We start from the raw sequence: 19,839 nt of genomic DNA on the forward strand, positions 1-19,839 counted from the left end.
ACAGGGAAATGCAATGCTAACAACAAAACTAATCATTATAATGCAAAACAAACAATTAAAAACAACAAAATATGCAATTATGGATCAAATGAAAAGTTATCATAATCTTGATGTAACTCAGAACATGTGATTTTTTTCTTAAGGAATGAATTAAACTTGCAAAAACACACAAAATCAACCACAAAAATATTTACAAGATTAATGGATTAAACAACATAGAAAACACAAAATCACTACAAATCTCCCAACCTTTTCCTTTTTCTTTCACCCACCTTATCTTGTTTTTCTATGTACATAAAGTGCTGAGAGAAAAAATGTAGTGAAAAGAAAGACAAAGAGCTTCATAGAAACTGTCACATAAGTTAATGTGGTCAGTGTACCTCCCTGTTGGCAGTAGTGCCAATGTTAAGCTAAAACTCACACCAAGCTATGGGTCACTCTGTGGTGAAGGTATACCCTCCTCATAGTGTGGCTCCAAAAACAAGATATAAGTGCTTACCACTTTCGTCATGGGGATGCCAGTGCTACTGTGAGGACCCTCACCCTCTACATCTATCAGAATATGGCTACAACGAAGGACTCGTTGAGGGGGAGAGCCTCACCTGGGGGCTTCATACAACAATGGTCTAGCATTCGCTTTATGCAGTTGCACTAGAAACCCCTCACACTAGGAAAAGTATATGACTCCTCCTAATGCATGTCTCCCTCATAATTCTCACAAGTATATGACTCCTCCTAATGCATGTCTCCCTCATAATTCTCACAAGTAAGAAGTGATTAGCAGCTCCCCTGGGCTTAACCAACGTCTTACTCTCCTCAATTATGAAGGTGATAGCCTTGACACATTCCGACTAAGAATCTTACATTCTAACAATCTGGTTTCCCAATTTGTCCCAAGTCTCTAAAGTTAAAACAACTTTTTGATCTCGTATGAAAAGCACATGCATGCTCAAATCCACCCTGCCACCCATCATTTTTTTACTTTAACCAGATTCATAAGCTTAGCCTGGACCCTATGCAATCCCAACATGCCTAGCATGTCGCCCTACCACAAGGCCTAAGGCCTATGGAGCCGGCATGGACTCACACACCATAATTGATATTCCTTATTCATTACTCACACACCCAACTAAAAGTAATAAAAGCAGTTCACGCATGCACTCCATGACATACTTTTCTTTTGAAAACCAAACATTTAATTAAACTTCTAATCATCTATGCTATGTTAAAATGTACTGAAAAACATACATATTGAATCTCTAGATTACCATCTAGTTTCAGATAAAACAATATCACATGCCCACAAGTCTCACACCTAGATCTTGCAATCATGCAAAATCACACGGAGCCGCTTCTGAGCCATACCACTCCCAAGGCACGAATGCTCCAACCAACGCATAGTAGCCCTGTAGTAACTGACACTTAGTTCAAGTCCCCAAACACTCACTGCCACTTAGTTCAAGTCCCCAAACACTCACTGCCCAGTACAATAGTAGTTGCCTCTCATCCATCACACTAACCATGTCAGAAGCATATCCACGTCCCGCCGAGATGGTTCAAGGTCTCGAACGAACGTCTTCGGGATAGGATTTACCACTCAGATGACATCCATCCAGCAACACAAATGCATGTGTGGTGCCTTCATAGGCTTCCACAACAATGCATATAATGAATACATAAAACAATTAATATAGAAAACATGAGCAAGCAATGATGCATCAAACATGCACTAAGACTGAGTAAACCTTTGCAAGCTCAATAAGACATTCTCTGCTCTCCATCAAATCTCTAAATGGCATTTCTCCACTCTATCATGATCCTTTCAATAACTTAATTGAGTATCATTATAAGTCATGCCGTAACTTGCTTTAGAATGTTAAGTCTTTTAAGGTCTTAATAACGCTAGGGGTTCTCTTTTATCTTCAAGAGCTAATTCATCTCTTAGGATTTTCGACACAAACACTTGTTCTGTTACAAACTCTTAATCCCAATTTTAACTTTTAAGGTTTAAATCAAAATTCTATATATCTTTGATTCGCATGCAGTTAGCAAAGTCTTTTCTTTAACTCTTTTTAACCTTGATAAGACTGGAAAAAGGTCTTATTGTTTACCTAGGATAACATTTTTTAAAAAACCTCTTATGTACTACACTTTGGTTTATAATTTAAGTATTCTAATTTTTATCCTTCCAACTCTAAGGCTTAATTTATCTAAATTTTTGTTAACGAACCTTCTCTATTGGTTTATAATTTAAATATTCTAATTTTTTATCCTTCTAACTCTAAGGTTTAATTTATCTAAATTTTTGTTAATAAACCTTCTCTTATTCTTTATCTTTCTAAGGTTTTTGTCTCTTTAAATCTCTCTCTCTCTCTCTCTCTCTCTCTCTCTCTAGGATAAGTATAAATTTTCTATTCTTATAGCCATTTCCCTATAGCTTATTCATCTAAGGACATACTTTCTCTCTCCTAATTCATAAAAAAGGGGTAATCCAATGTCAAGGACTTTTTATCATCCCACTTTTTTTCCACTTATACCTATTACTATGTAGTAATTTGGGAAAGAAACACTTTCTCTCTCTAGAATTCTCACTAGGGTTTTAAACCATACTTCCCCCTTTTTTCCCCTAGTTCTTCCTAAAATCTCCTTAGCTTTCTCCTACTAGGCTTTATCCCATAAATTTTGGGCCATAAAAATTAGATTTTCTCTTTCTAAAAGAAGAAACTTTTAGGGTCAAAAGTCTAAAATCATAGTTTGCTATGTATAAAATTCCAAAATTCACCCATCATACCTTTCTAAAAATAACAAGGGTTTCTTATAAAAGTTTAGTACATATTCATATGCACATGATTGTTTATAAATTGTTGCATATTTTCTTCCACTAACCTAAGCACTAATCTTTTTCTTTTTTCATAAATTTTGTTTAGGGTTTTGGGTATTCTAATGTGAAACAATCATCTAAAAATCTAACAAAAAGAAATAAAATAGATTGAGTGCAACTATGCCTTCTAGGTTTATTAATTTAATTTGTTGTTATGTTATAACAACCTAAGACAACAACCTTAATAAATTTCTAGAGACTCTCAAAGGGTCAATTAAGGTACTAGGGCATCTACATAATTAATTTTCCAAGGATGGTAATATCTAGCCCAACTAAAATATCTAAAATCATGGGTAAGGTCATTTAGATTGATCTAATACCTTTTTCTACTTTTTGTAAGTCCTACATAGCCTAATAAAACTAAGAAATGATAAATTTTAAATATAGGAGAAGAAACATGGGCCACAAGTACACTATACTTCAAAATTTTAAAAAAGGAGATGTTTGATCACTTACTTATATATAAGGGCTTGAAAATAGATTGTGATGTAAGTGAAAATGACTTCCAAAGCTCTCAAATAATCCATCCCCCCACAAACTTTAATGGTGAAGTAGATGACTAGTTTGACTAGCTAGAGTAGTACTATAGTATGTAAAATGTGTAAGGTAATAATTTGTTAAAATCCTAGCAAAGGGATGCTATGTAGGTGTGGGAAAAATCAAGAGATGGGGGTCCCTTTATAGCCCAACTGTTATATAATGTCCACTCTTTAGTTGTATGGGGACACCCGAACACTAGTGTGCCATCCTATGTGAATTGATATCATAGGTAACCCCACATTAAATATTGGTTACCTAGTGTGCCATCCTATGTGAATTGATATCATAGGTAACCCCACATTAAATATTGGTTACCTAGTGTTATTGGTATAGCTTGAGATCATGCTTGACAAGTGTATGTTGTTGAGGTGTAACAAGTAGTGCCATGCTTAACTGTATTGTAGTCAAAGTGAAACAAGTGGACTATGCTAGAAGACTACACACGATCAAAGTGTAATAAGTGGTTTATGCAATTGATGTGCCATGCTAATTGTAGTGTAACGAGTGGTATGCCATGCTAATTGAAGTGTAACAAGTGGCAATGCATGCCATGCTAGATGATTTAATGATACTCACATCGTAGTGAAACAAGTGGTAAATATATGTTGTGTTTTTGCCTATCAACGTTTCATATTGGGATTAATTTTAGAGAAGGGAAATTAATTGAAACAACTAGTGTGTTTATGTTTATGAGATAGGTGATGAGCAGTGTGCGTGTTGCACATGGAGGATCATGTCTATATCATCTCGAAATATTATTATTTTGTATTACTTTATTGTCCACGTGCCAAATGATTGTACATATTATTTATGCACGCTTGTGCATGGCATTGCTATATTACTAGCACATATGTTAGAAGAGTTTTGATATTTACACTTAGTGTGTGAACAAGCTCTAGTGTTTGAGCTATTTTTGTAAAAGTGGAAAAGCAAGCCCAATTTTGTACACACAACTATTATTAGCTCCTTGGGCTATTTATTGAATACAATTCTCAAAATACTCATGTCGTCGAAGTAGAGCTACACGCATGAGGGGGGATATTGCACCCAATAGAAAGCTGATGGTGATGTTGCTTTATTTCTCTTATTTTATGCTATGTTATACTCAATCATATCAATTTGATTCAAGTCTATGCTTTAACCTCTGATGTATATGTGAGTTTTTTATTATTTCTTCAAGAAGTACATGAGGTCCCGCGAGACAATGGTATCCGAGTTATGTGTACTTTCACTTAAAGAAAAAGCAAGAAGCTCATAAAAATCCAAAGGGTAAAGAAGACAAAGACTCAAGAACTCATGGACAAAGATTGGAAGATTTATGAAAATTTTCTGAGCCACTGGATCAAGGGATGAGGCTTTAAGTCACCTTTATACAAACAACCACTCTTTTCCCACAAAGAGAAACCACCCTTCTTCTTCCCAAAACCACCTTCATGAATCTTAATCCTCTCCATAATCCATCAATATGGATGGAATCAGCAAATTGAGGAGATCAAAGACCTAATTTCAGAATTGCTAAGCACACAGTATGTTCAAAATCCATAATTGATGGCGAAGGATTATCCATAAATCAATTTGGAGAAATCGCCTTTTTCTTATTTCCTTGTAGGCCCATTAATCCTTTGATTCAACAAGTTAAATCTTCAAGATTTTAAAAGAAGAATTGAATTCTTTTTATTTCTTCAATTTAAGTGATAGTGGTTTTTTTTTCTTCTCTCCCTCAAGCAACGGTAGCGGTGAATTAATTTTTTAGCTTTTCTTCACACTTGTGCACTGCAGTTTGCCAAGCATGTTCCCATTGCCTTCACAAAAGAGGAATTTGAGCGATGAAAATTAACTAGGTGTAATTTTGACTTGTACTACACACACAAGATTTCATTAGAAATTCATTCTCAGTAACATTTGATCTCATATTCTCTCTTTTGGGACCCATAGCCTCTTTATTAGGGCTATCATGGAGTGCATAATCTTCTACTTGGGCCTCTACACAATCCTGCCAGCCTCTTTTTGTCACTTGTCAAGGGGTTCATATCAATATGATCCCCCTCTCTATCTCTTTCTCCCCCTACTCTTGTTCTTAATAAGGCATGAGTGTGGTGGACTGTGGCAGGAGGGTGATCAACGTATAAACTTCCTGGACCTTTTCCCTTAGTAAGGCCATGGGCAAGTGTGGAAATGAACCTATCCTTGTACCTCCTGCACACTAGTAGCAGCAAAGCTCGGGGGTTCACCTCTAAGAAATTTTATGTATCACGTGCATTCAAGGGGTATTTAAAAAACCCCTTACATACTTTTATAAATAAAATGACCCCTTTTTTAATAAACTTACAGTTTTTTTTCAAAATTGGTTTTAAAAACCCTACCTAGAAATGTAATTTTGTAACTTTTTTGAATTAATATACACCTCCGCTACACTTACATATTTTTACCCCTAACTTTTTTGAATTAACATACCCCTCCTAATGAACTCACGTGCTACACTTACACACTTTTAGATGAACCCCCCAAGCAATAGAGCTGAAGGATGTGCTGAATAATCCTCCAGGCAGATAAAGCACTAGCAACACAGCTGAAGGACATGCTGAATAATCGTCCAGCAGTGCTCTAGATGGTAGTGCAATGGCAGGCATGGAACAAAAATATGATGGTCATCCTTGGATAGACCATCCTTAGATAGAGTATGCTACATGCATAAAGGACAATTTATTAGGTGCAATTAGGAGAAGTAGGTGCGGTGGACATCTTAGATGTAGCAATTTAGATTTCCCATACTTTAAGAGAAATGATCTATAGCTAACCAGAAACAATGGAAATGAAAATTAAAGAAAGTCTCCTTTGTCGGAAAATAGTGATGGTACACTTGCATGCAGACATGGTGAGAAATCAATATGTATTACTTGGTGTGATGTTGTGGTATACTATTGCTGTCCTTTGGTTAGAGAAATTTCCACAAGAGTTATCATTCACTTTGGCTTTCATCAATACCCAGTTAAAGAGGATGTGTGGAGATTAAAGAGGGTGTGTGGAGATTAAAGATAATTGAAATACACAAACTTGTTACAAAGCAAGTAAGGATGAGCTCAAGGGCTTCTTACACTGTTAAAACCCTAAGATCTCTCTAGATAATTGTTATGCATAAACATGCATAAATCAGGCATAAACTCATCCACTAGACCATCCCCGAGCCCAAGGGATGCACACATGAATTATAAATGAAATACATCATACCTCTACCTTGATGTCCCATACCATCAAGAGGTATAACTCCAATCCAATAGCATGTAGCTATAGTGTGAAATGGTAGGTGTAGTTATGATCCTCTACACAAGAGAGCATAACATAACCAAGCCTCGAGCTAACATCAAGAGACCATAGCCTTGGCCTCCAAGCCCCCAAGCCTCCCTTGAGTGTGCCCCATGTCCCTATTATATAGGAGGGCCCTCAAGTGACTCTTAACTCTCCATTTCCCATGTGTGACCCTTGGATGCCTGACCCTAACCTTAGCCCTTAAGAGGTTAGTCCTAACCCATGTTCCGCTAGAGCTTGTTCCCATGCTCCCATGCTCACAAGCCTAATATGGGTTAGCCTCCTAGTATATGCACACATAATGTGCATATAACATACTTCCTCTCTCTCAAAACATTGCACTCTTGTAATAAAAAGAACAAGAACTACACTGAACAATATCAACCGACTCCCAAGTCGAATCCTCTATTTCCTTATCCACCTTTTAACCTCAGGGATTATTCAACTGCAAAGTTTCCTTTCCCTAAATTCAAGTACCTTATCAGGTTCATGTGGAACATAGGATAATTCTTTGACTTCAACGAGTTCTTCAGGAGTAACTGTGTTATCCTCACCTCCCAGTTTCCCTTTCAATCTATCGATATAAAAGACTAGATGAACTCTGATAATTGGAGGTAGTTTTAGTTCATATGCAATCGTGCCAATCCGATGTATAAATCGAAATGGACCACAATATCTAGGAGATAAATTCGAGCATTTTTCTTTTGACAAAGTCTAAGAATCTTTAGGAACTTTTAAATAAACCAACGCTCCTAGTTCAAAAGACCAAATTGAGCGTCCTTTATCAGCATAGAACCGCGCCCTATCCTGAGCACTCTTGATAGAATCTTGAGCTTTGGTCAACATTTCCTGCATATCACGCAAGAAATCCCTCGATGCATCAAGCTCGATTTCCTTAAGACTAACATCAATAGGTGCCCTGGGTTGTTACCCATACATAAGCATGAACGGACTAAAAACCAATAGCCGTATATTTAAAACTGTAGGTAAATTCCATCACTGGAAGATAATTTTTCCAATTTGATGCTTTTCTAGAGACATGCATGAAGCATATCCTCTACTACAGTCTGATTCATACGCTCTGTTTACCCATCAGACTACGGATAATCAGAGAAATTCATACTCAAAGTAAAGCCTTTCTAATGATAACTACCCAATAAACACAATAAAGCTAGGGTAGAAAAATAACTCACCTAGATAAATAAGCAACTAGGTATCCAAGTTGGAATATGTACAAGAGTACAAGAAATATTCTCCAAAATTACGTGCAAAAAAACGAAGGCAAATGCTACCTTCAAAGCACATGATATTATCCAAAAGATCAAAAGATCCTTATAAAACCATGGATAAAAGCATAGAAGCTCCTCAAATCCACCATGAAAATCGTTGATCATAACAATCAATGCATACCATCTAATGGACATTAATCATGCCAAAAGAAGCATTAAAATTGGTAGCCAACTCATCAATCCGGAGTATATGAACGTTTTGTTGTTCAAGCAAAACTCCAAAGTAAGAAAGTGAAACACATATGTGTAGCACGCATTAAAAAACCCCTAGATACCAGTGATCTAGGCAGCAGAACTTGATGAGTCCATTAAAAACTTGAAAAATATCTAATAAAATCCACCAAAACAAACTGATCAACTGACCCATGATAGAATTTATCTTAGGCTTAAGAAATTAAGCACAAACCACACTTAAATAAGTGCAAAATAAATTATCATGGAAAAGTGTCAAAGGTGAAACACACTTTGAACTCAAATTATAGCCATCAAAAGAAATTAAGGAACATGTCCAAAAAGAATGGCTAAACAATGGTAAAAAATCATGAAAAGATCGTTTCGAATTAATCCAAACAGAAATATCCACTAATACGAGGTATAATCATATTAATAATATGTGAATAACCCGCATCTATCTAATGTCAGCACGAGAAAACATACTTCAACATTAAATAACCCTCAAAAATATAAAATTCTCGAGAAAAAGAATTATCGTGATTTTTTCCAAGTTTTTTCTAATTTTATAGGGCCTCAAAAAATGATAATTTTGAATTCCACCAAACCTATCTTATGGCATTCCAAACCTATATTTTTTCAAAAAAAATTAGCAATTAATTTTGCCAAAATATCATTGATATTTTAAAAATACCAATTTTTAGGATTTCTATAAATAATCTCTAGAATATTCCTAATTTTTTCTGAGAATCCCATCATTCACGAAATTTTCAAATCCACCTGACAATTCTCAAATCCAATGAAAATTTATAATTTTTTTGGATTTTTCAAATTTTTGGGTCAAAAATATATATTTTTAAAGGAATTTGAATGGTCACGGGCACCCGAACGGACACACCACATGCCAAACACCAACCCCACATTTTCCAAAAACTTAAAATAACCTTTGTCTAATTTTCATGAATTTTTTTAAAATTTTTCATTTACTCCAAACGCATTTAGAATACAAATAGTAAAAAAAATTTAGAATCCCAACAGTTTTCTCGGAATACGGAAAGCCAACAATTCCTGAAAAATGAAAAGATTAAAAAAAACGGAATGTGAAAGGTCAAAAGTTTTTGGAATCCGAAAGGTCAAAAGATTTTTCGGAATTCGGAAAGCCAAAAGGTTTCGGGAAAGCCAAAAGCCAAAAGGTTTCCCGGAAGATGAAAAACCAAAAGGTTTTAAGAGAAAAAAATTCAAAAATTTCTAGAGATTTTTTTTCTCAAATCCCATATTTTCTCATAATTTTTAGGTTTTTTTCAAGCTTTTTTGAAAAAATTCAAAAAACTCTTTTTTTGTAAATAAAAAACTCATTTTAAAAAAAATAAAAATAAAAAAACCAACATTAATAAGCTTGGTTAAATGCTTATGAAATGTTTTTAAGGGAGGGAACTTTTTTTCACCGGCGGCGGCTGCTGCACAGCCCCCCCGCGCCCCCCCTGTGCGCAGAAAACAACGAGAGGGAGAGATGGAGTTCTCTCCCTTCTCCCCTCTCTCCTCTCCTTCTTCTCCATTCCATTCTCTCTCCTCTCATCTCTTCTCTCTCTCCTGCCAAGCCTCATATGGCATTACGGTTTTCAATGCTTTGGTAGGGCATCTATTCAACACATGTAGCACACATGATTACCTCCATCTAGAATTTGTGAGGCAAGCCTTTGCCTTTAACCATGTATCTAGACATTTCTATCAATGACCTATTCTTTCTCTCAACAACACCATTTTGCTAAGGAGAGTATGGCATCGTGCATAGATGCTTTATGCACTTTTTTGCCATAAAAGCTTTGAAAGCAATCGACATGTATCCCCCCCCCTCGATTTGTACGAAGGGTCTGCACTTTGCAACCTATTTGATTTTCAGCATGTGCCACATAATGCTAAAAACATGTAAATACATCGGATTTTGCCTTGAGGGGATACACCCAAGCAAATTTGGAGTAGTCATCTCGATAAAGGTTACAAAGTATACATGCTTTCCAATAAATGGTGTCTGCATAGAACCACACACATCACTATGCACAAGCTGTGATTTTTGGATAGCCCTTGTTGATCCATCTTTTAGAAATGCATTTATGTGCATTTTACACAATATGCACCCTTCACATACATGCTTTGGTGGAAACTCTACACGAGGCATGTCCTGCACCATTTGATGCCTTTGCAATAGCATCATACTACCATAATTTACATTCCCAAACTTGGCATGCCACAATTTTGCCTCTTGCATGGCAAGTGTAAGAGTGGTAACTATATAAGCATCATGCTCTCTCCTGTCAAACCTATCAATGATATAACCCATGGTACAATGTGCCGGATGTGACTAATGCATAGCCACTCTCACAATCTCTGACTGTGCACCTATCATGCTCAAAGTTCACTACATATTCTCTTTTAGCAAAAGAGGATACTAACATTAAATTCTTCTTAAGCCTAGCACATACAATACATCTAGAAGACATAAGTCTGTGCCATCTAATGTTGTGAGGATCACCTCACTAATTCCCTTCACGTGATAAGAAGAATTGTTTGCACATGTTACTGTTTTTCCCTAAGGGGTAGCCATAAGCTTCTTAAACAAATTCTTTTGAGAGGTTATGTGTTTAGAAGCACCACTATCAAAGTACCATGTGTCAAGTCTTTCATTAACACTAAGAGACATATGCTTTAATGATGCATCATAACTACAAGTAAGAAAAGTCCACCCATCCTGTAAGAGATTTACTGACGCATCATCTATCACTGCAAGTGATGAAGAAGAATCTACAGCTGTGCCACTTTCCTTTTTCTTCTCCTTTGCAAGCCACTTTCTACACTCATTTAAATAGTGACCCAAATTTTTGTAAGAGTGACACTTGCCCTTTTTTTGGGCTTGCCTGCATCATTCTTAGCCTTTTGTGAAGGCTATTCCAAACTTTGGCTGAAAATTGCTCTTGGCTTTTGCTTTACCCTTGCCTTAAGCAACAAAAGCCCCATCACTGCCAAAAGATTTGTTCTTCTAATTGTACTCCTCCTATAACAACAAACCAACCAGCTCTTTAAACAAGATTAGCTCCAAGTTCCTAGAATAGATAGAGTGAGCAATGTGTGAAAATTCAGATAAGTTTTTGGTAGTGATGATAGTGTCCTGGAGACTAACTCCTTTTCAAGAATGACCACATCAATGTTAAGCAACTACTCTTGAAGATCTTGAATCTTTGTAATATAATCAACCACCATGATGTCCCCATCTTCCATGGACACATTTTCCAACTCCCTTTTAAGAAAGGCAACTCTGAGGATTCTTAGCCTGAGACATGGTCTCCAATACATCCTAAGCTCACCGGTGAGGTCTTACAAGACCTAATATACAGTATTATTTATCGCTTTACTGACAAATCAATCAAAGCCATAGCTTTACTAACAAATCAATCAAAGCCATCGCTTGGGCATCACAACTATCCCATCTCTTCTGTTTTTATGAGAGAGAAGCAGGTGCTACAGTTTGCTGAGCACCACAGCGAGGTGTGTTAGGTGCTATGCATTTAGGGCATACAGTTTGCTGAGCACCATAGCCAGGTGTGTTAGGTGCTATGCGTGTAGGGCGTACATCTTCACCTGATACATAACCCCATAAACCTTTGGCCACAAGAAGGTTTCAGACCATGAAACAACCAACAGGGAGTAATTACTACCATCCAATTTGTCCTCTTAGGATAAAACCCCAAATATATTGGTTGTATTCCTAGCCATAATGATGAAATATCTCTACTAAGAGATATGCAAACACTTACAACCAAGTATGTTGTAAAAAGCACCTGCAAGAAAAAACCCAATGCATTGGGGTGCTACCTGAGGCAATCACAAGTTCCTGAGCAAACTTTTTGCCTCAAATACAATGCTGTAATAAGTATTTGGAGTATCCCGATGACGCATGTAATCCAAATCCTTGCACATTCACTACACAAACATCCAAACAAGGCCTATAGAATGAAAAGCCCCAAATTTTTGTGTGCCAATGAACTATACGACGTGCCAATTACACACAAATGCAAAAAGGCCCAAATTTAATGCACAATTGGGCTCAATTTTGTGCCAATTGCACATAAATTACAAAAGCCCAAATCTTTGTGTACCCTATAGTTGCAATTGTACAATTAAGCACAAATTTTTTTTAAAAAAAAGCCCCAAATCTTATCGAGCCCGGCACTTGGAATAATTTTTGAGTGTAGCCACTAGAGAGAGGACAGGCCACTCGTCCATGTCAGCATTGGCAAATGGGAAGCCAGACTGTCTAAATGAGCAACGACGGAAGAGGTGGCATTCGAGATGGGGCTACCACACAAAAGCAACGGGTGCCTTATGGCCTGCAAGCGAAGGAGACTCGTGGAGGCCCTAGACGAAGACACACGGAAGCGACGGGTGAAGTCACCAGACGGACAGCACACTTCGACGACACGGGCGGCTGACCAGACTGAAGGTCTCCAAAATTTTTAAATTCTAGGAGGGTGGAGCTTCACCCACTATGCTTGTAGCTCCGCCTGGGGGGCTGGGTGGCAGTGGACCCAAGCGCACTAGAGCGGCCTGCAAATCGATTGGCTGACAATGGGTGGTGGCAGGACCACTACTACACACTAGCGCCGTCGGAGAGAACTTTGTGGGTGGAAGGCGCAGGTCCAACGCAACGCCCTCGCTGTGCAAGTCCGTCATCTGTTGACTGGCTGGCGATGGCAAACCTATCACGGGAAGATGGAGACAAGGGTTGGGCTCCGATACCACTGTTGGCCCAAGTGGGTTACTACACATCGACAGTTAGGGTTATAGCACATACACACTCACACAGAGTGAAGCAAGTACATAAGACACACAAGATGAAAGGGTTGAGATTGCATTGGAATGTGTGGAGCCTATAGGTCAACTCCATAAATATCATAATACAAATAAACTGGATGGTGTCCTTTCACACTAGATCTCTAAGGGAAAAAGTGTCCTTTTTCGTTACCCTATGTTCACATGTGGCACTACTCATATCATATATGCCAATAATTATGCATAAGAGTGTGTCCATACAATAGTGAAAGTCACTTATATACTTGGCTATACATTCACACTTTGGCAGCCTGAAATATCAAAAAGTAGCCTTCTATTGGACTAATGGCCTTATAAATGTTTGGTCTTATGACTCTTTGAATCAAAGAAATTTACAAAAAGTATGTACAATGTGTTAACCATAATGCATATCATAGAAAGATGGTTGCCTTGTGAACATATAAAAAGATAATTCTCTTGGGATGCTATACTTTGCAAATCATAATATAGTACTTTTCTTTTTTGTACAAATGTTATTGCTTACTTTTGTATATTAGTCCTTTTTGTCCATCTTTTCTTGCCTATCTTTTATATTCTACACAAGTCACTTACTAGTCTACTACTATAACTTGAAGTGTCTTTAGCAAGTCCACCTAGCCTTTTAACACTACAACCAGCTCCATCCATGACTAATTTAGTCCTAAAGATACTAAGACAGTCATCCTAGACGACAATCGCTATAAAGTACTTGGTGATCCTAAACCTAAACCATGCCCTCTTACTTGGCTAAACCCCGTATTAGAAGGTGGATTTTTTTGAAATTGGTTAATGTAATATGAGACACAAATTGTAATAATTTGGGTCAACACTCTGTACTTCACCCCCATATTCTGTGAATCATAAAGCAATACTTTTCTTTCTTACAAGTACAAATTTTTCAACTTGCTTTTGTATAGTCTTAGTCCTTTGCACCTCTTTTCCTGCTCATCATGTTTATTCTAGACTAGTTACTAGCTCACATCCTACTAGTCTAGCATTAATTGGTAGTGTCTTTAGTAGCAAGTCCACCTAGTCTCAATACTTTAGCATGCTCTATCTCCAAGTCCATTGTAGTACCTGGTAACTCACATATTTTCTTTCTCTCATTCCCCTTTTCAAGTCTAGAACTAATGATCATGGGCGACAGCCACAAGTTACATGGTGGTCTTGAACCCAAGCCAAGCCCTCTTCCTTTGTTAAACCCTGAGTATTAAGCGGTGGATTGTTAGGAATTGGTCACTATAGTTTGAGAGCAAGATCGACACCATTTTCCATTCAACATGCCCAATCTCTATTCGAGGAAGAATCCTAAGATGAACACTTGCTTTCACATTTTGAAATATATGATTTGTCAATGATACTTGTGACAATTAATGTAAACTCAAAACGAGTGAATATTGTTCTTTAATGTGGTGAAATAATGGATTCCTAGGGTATTATGTTAGTGGCATGATAAGGTAGAGAATTGGGGGACTAGAAAGGTGACTCATGAAAAGAAGAAAGCAAGAAGGATGCCATCTCCACATGATTAACAATTTCCTCTATATAAGGGTGTTTACACATCTGAAATGGCTGGAATTAGATTTTCCGCCTAAAAAACATGCAAGAGGGGAGCTGGAAGGGGGAGACTCTGCATCCACGCAGTTGGGCAGCCAAGATAGAGTGAGAATCTCCGATTCCATTTCTCGTTAAATGAAAGGCTTGTAATAAGAACTGCCTAGGGAATTCACACTAGTGCTTGTGAAAAACCTTTTTATAAAGTCATGAAAAAAACTTCAAAAAGCTAGCCGGATTTCAAAGACATTAAAATTTTTTCTTTGGTTTTTTCAAGAAAAACCAAGATCTCAATCCTTTTATTCAAGATAGACGAAAACTAAAAGCACTTACATGTGTGTTTTTCATGATAAACCAAGATCTCAACCCTTTTATTCAAGATAGACAAAATTCTAAGATGAAACATAATAATATGAAAACTAGAAGCACTTACATGTTTGTCATAATAAAAATCGATCCTAACAACTTGCTTCAAGGCATTTGGATAGCTACATTAAAATGGCAACCATAAGATGCAATCAAATAGGGCTAAATTATACACGACTATCATAAAAATGAAATTAAAAGAGCTAAATTATACATTACCATTTATAAATCCTATTGCAAAATATTAAAGAGATAGACTTTATCATGTGATAATATTGGCCTCAAATCGGGTTAGGGATTCATGTATACAAGAAAAATAATAATGAAGAGAGAGAGAATAAAATTTAGAAGACAAAGAGAGAAAGAAAGAAAGATATATTAAGCTTCTACTAAATACCCAATGGGCCTATGAGACCAAAGTGATACAATAATGTACATGGGATATCTCATCATGGGATGGAAAATAAAACAGAAAGAAAACATAAACATGGCTATCTCACTGAGGTGATACAAAATTTTCCATGAAACTCATCATGGAATACTAAGAATATAGAAACATGAGAGCAACATCAGCTTCGAGTAGATGGTATACCACTCTCCAAAATATCAAGCATAGGGCTAATGAGTATGGCCGAGAGGTCTCCCTTAGCTATGTCACGTGGAAAGGTAGCTCAATGGCACTGGAGCATGTCCTATATTTGGAGCTAATGAGTATGGCCGAGAGGTCTCCCTTAGCTATGTCACGTGGAAAGGTAGCTTAATGGTAGTGGAGCATGTCCTGTATCTGGAGCTAATGAGGTGATCATGGCCAACGGCCGGGAGTGCGGAGGCTCAATCCAAGTCTCGGGTGAGGTAGGTCCAGTGCAGCTCATGGAGGGTCCACAAGATCCACTATATCGGTGTCCTCCACCTCCTTGTTTCGAAAGAAACTAGTGATGGTTGGCTGGCGAGGGAGGGGGCGGGTGGCTAGGGGGCTGAAGCTCTCTCAAGAAGGTGTCCCTATGTCTGCAGAGCTCAAGCAGGAAGAGGCCTAGGCAACGCTGGTCCTAGAAGTCAATGATCCTGAAGAGTGGACCAAATCCCTCACGAAATAGACAGTGAAACCTCCCGCGATCTCATAGTATAATGGGCAACGACATATGTAATGCTCCTTTATCTCAACCTCTGTGTGGCATAATCAGGAGATCCTCTCCTCTCCTTTTAGAGAGAGAGAGAGAGAGAGAGAGAGAGAGAGAGAGAGAGAGAGAGAGAGAGAGAGAGAGAGAGAGAGAGAGAATTGTTGTAGTAGTAGAATCTACCCAATCTCTAACTCATCTTTATTAAAAGCTAAGTATGAGATGATATCATCATTGGCCAAATTTTATCGAAACTAGAAATATCATAACAATATTTTTGTAAAAAATACAAAAAATACTACTTGAAAAACGAAATTAAAAAGCCTTAAATGGGAGGGAAAACAACCTAATTTCTAAGAAAACAAAACAAGCAAAGGAAAGACAAATATATGGAGGGGGAGAGAGAGGAAGATGCATGTACACTTTGTCATAGCTCCTCATCCCATTGAGAATCTACATTAAAATAATAAATAATATTAAAATTAAGAATAAAGAATAAATAACTATAAATCAATTATTTGTTGATGCATAATTTCTCACCTTGTAGTCTCACCAAAGAGATGTCTACTTGTTTTAGCTCCATGCTTTCACATATCAATGACGTTCGAAAAGTCGAATTCACTTAATCTCGGTCCCTCAATGGATATCATTATTAGAGCATCAACATTTCTTGTATTCAATTGATTTCACAACTTATTTTTGATGAGGTTTTGAACAGTAAAGCCTCTTTCACAACATGTTGTGCTACAACACTGTAACATTGCAATGTTATAGCCAACATTAACATTGGATACTTCTCTCTCATGGTCAAGTTTCTTTTGATCGCAACCCATGTATCTTTTAAGCTCCAATCATTCCATTTGGAAGGGGCTTGTAGTTTGAAGTATTAAAACTCATGTTTGGTTTCATACTTTCTACTATCGGCTCAAAGGCATCACCTAAGACACTAACCTTTTTCTCGCCATAAAAAGATCTTGCATGGAGCTAAAGCTTTAAAACAAGCCAAAATGTTGTTATCATAAAACCTTTCTTTCAAGTTATTTATAATTGACTCTACAAATGATTTTTGAAACTTTATGCAATCATCCAAATCAAAGCCATCAATTTTTCTATAAATATGGATACTCCTATACGTGTCACCTCGAATAGAAGTGCGTAGAGCATATAATTGACCATCAAGAGATCCATAATTAGGAATGATATGAAATTTAAATCTATCATGGGTTGATGCATTGATATCAACTTCAGGATCAAGTATAAAATACATCTACATCTCTAAAGCCTTGATCTCAAGCTCAATAAATCCAACCATGGATGTATTATCAACAAAAATACTTTGAAAAAATTTGCTTAATATGGCAAGCATATATAAGACATCACACAAAAAGCAAAGATTATATATGAATTCAAGCGTAGAAATCTTTTCCAAGAGAGTCTTGTTTTCTTTTTTGGTAAATTCTAACAAGGCCTCATAAGAATCACATACCTTTTTAACAACCATTTGTCTACTTAATAAACGTACCTTATAAATACGACTCGTGTAGAAATACACAACCAAATTCCTCTTATAAATTTTCAAGCATGGATTTTCTAATGGGACTTTTTGAAAAATCATTGTTGAAGCTCTATCTAAGCTAAAAACAAACCACGTTTCAAATATCAAGTCCAAGACTTAATAGAAATTGAATGCATGAATCATATAAACAAGATGCTACTCCACTCTCTAGTTCTAGCAGTCCTAAGAATATTGTCATAGGCTCAAAATTTTCAAGGAATGATGCATAAAGAATTTTGGTTGGTTCCTATGTATGTAGACTCATCCATCACATTAAACCAAAAAGGGCAACTTTCTTAATCTATCAAGCTATGATTTTAGCAAAGACTCACTCATATATTATACAAATATCGAACAAGCTTTATCATTGTGATACATCTCAGTTGGAAAATAAGAGCAACCATAAAATAATACAAACTCCAATATTGAAGCATACTACTAAATGATAAATCTTGTTTTCTAACATGATATGGTGTAGCAAAGAGATTCATAGTCACAAGATCAGCTATATCTTTGCTCTTCTCTAATAACTAGGTGATAAGGACTTTATTGGTGCTACAATGATAAGAAGCAAGTTTATGAGAATTTGACTTAGCGTGCTTAAAAAGAGTACTAATTCAAATATTTACAAACCCCGACTTTCCAAACTTACTCTTGCATTTTGAATCGGCTTTGTAAAAGTTGCAAAAAATACGACATACCTCTATCAAAATATGCCCAATCAAATGTTCTTACCCATGCTTCATTCCAATCCCTTCTTGCCTTTCTTCGTCTAGGTGCCTCAACCTCCCCAACCAACTTATCCTTCTCTTTAAATTTTTCATTCTCTACTTAAGCTACCTCATCATTCATCAGCAATTGTAGACATGTTTACTACTTACTTTTCTTGTTTTAGACCCTGATGGTGTATCGGATTGTGTGTCTTTTCTTGTGAAGCCATGTAAACTTGATTGCAAAAAGTTTGACATTTTTTCCTACAAAGAAAACCCATGTAAGTTGAGCTACAATTAAGAAAGACGAGTTCTTGTTTATAGTTGCAAACTATGATATGTCGTGAATCATGTACACATAACTTACCTCTCAATTTCAATTCTCGACGAGGTCCCAAGAGTGCTCTACTCAAGTGAATCTTGCCCAGTTCCTAGGAGTTCTCCTGTAGCAAACACCTCACAACAAAAAAAGTGTAGCTACTAGTTGCTTCAAGGCTCTTGCGCTAAGCAAAGATAGTTGGTTACTTTAGAGCACCATAGGAAGATGGGGTACAATGCAGGCATTTGCATGCTTTGCGGCTTTCCTTGAAGTGCTCTCTCTCTCTCTCTCTCTCTCTCTCTCTCTCTCACACACACACACACACACACACACACACACACACACACACACACACAGACACACACGCGCGCGCGTGCACGCGCGCTCGCGCGCAACATTAAATCGTATTTTGTCAATCCCCCTTCTAATTAACTATTTTGTTTAACTAGATGAGCTCTAGTTTTTGTGCAAAGCAGCTGGTCGTCTATTGGAGGTGCTTTCAAATGTCAATTGGACTGCATCGACTGAAAGGGCCAAAGTCCCAAAAGCTACACTGGTAGCTCTGACCCCATCTTCACCTATCCCTCAATTTGAATAGGGAGCCCCTATTCGCACATTTATCCTCTTGGGAAAACACCTCAGTATCAAGTTGGTAGAGTACCTAGTGGCCCATCCCACCGTGCCCTCTACTACTGCTTCTACCACTTCTTCACGCCCTCCCAGAAGGAGAACATTGACCTGAGGATTATGAAGGATAACATCAATCTTGCAACTTTAGTAGTGAGAAAAACATTGAATGATGAATTGTTTATCTTGCAAAGCAACAAGCAGAAGACCGCCTACTAATTTTTTTATCAAGGTATGTTTTATTAAGTGCCTCAAATTTTTTTTTTAGGACCAGTATATATATGTATTATTATGCTAAAAAAGCTATATTTACATCTTACATCTGCATATACTTCATACCCTATTTAGCAAGTCACAAATCTGTGTCCATCTCTCATCCTCAAATACAAAAGAAGATTTTTCCCATGATATTTTGATATCCAAGTTGGATACAAGCTTCTATTAGGCCTTCACTTGTACATCCTTTGGGTGATTATTGCTCCAAGATCACTCCCTTCTTAGACCACACTTTAACAACTGGTCTAGTGCCCATTGGGTTCTCAA

This window comes from Cibotium barometz, chromosome 12 (assembly GCF_041138505.1).
Source record: "Cibotium barometz isolate CiBa-2024 chromosome 12, ASM4113850v1, whole genome shotgun sequence".
Classification (NCBI taxonomy): domain Eukaryota; kingdom Viridiplantae; phylum Streptophyta; class Polypodiopsida; order Cyatheales; family Cibotiaceae; genus Cibotium; species Cibotium barometz.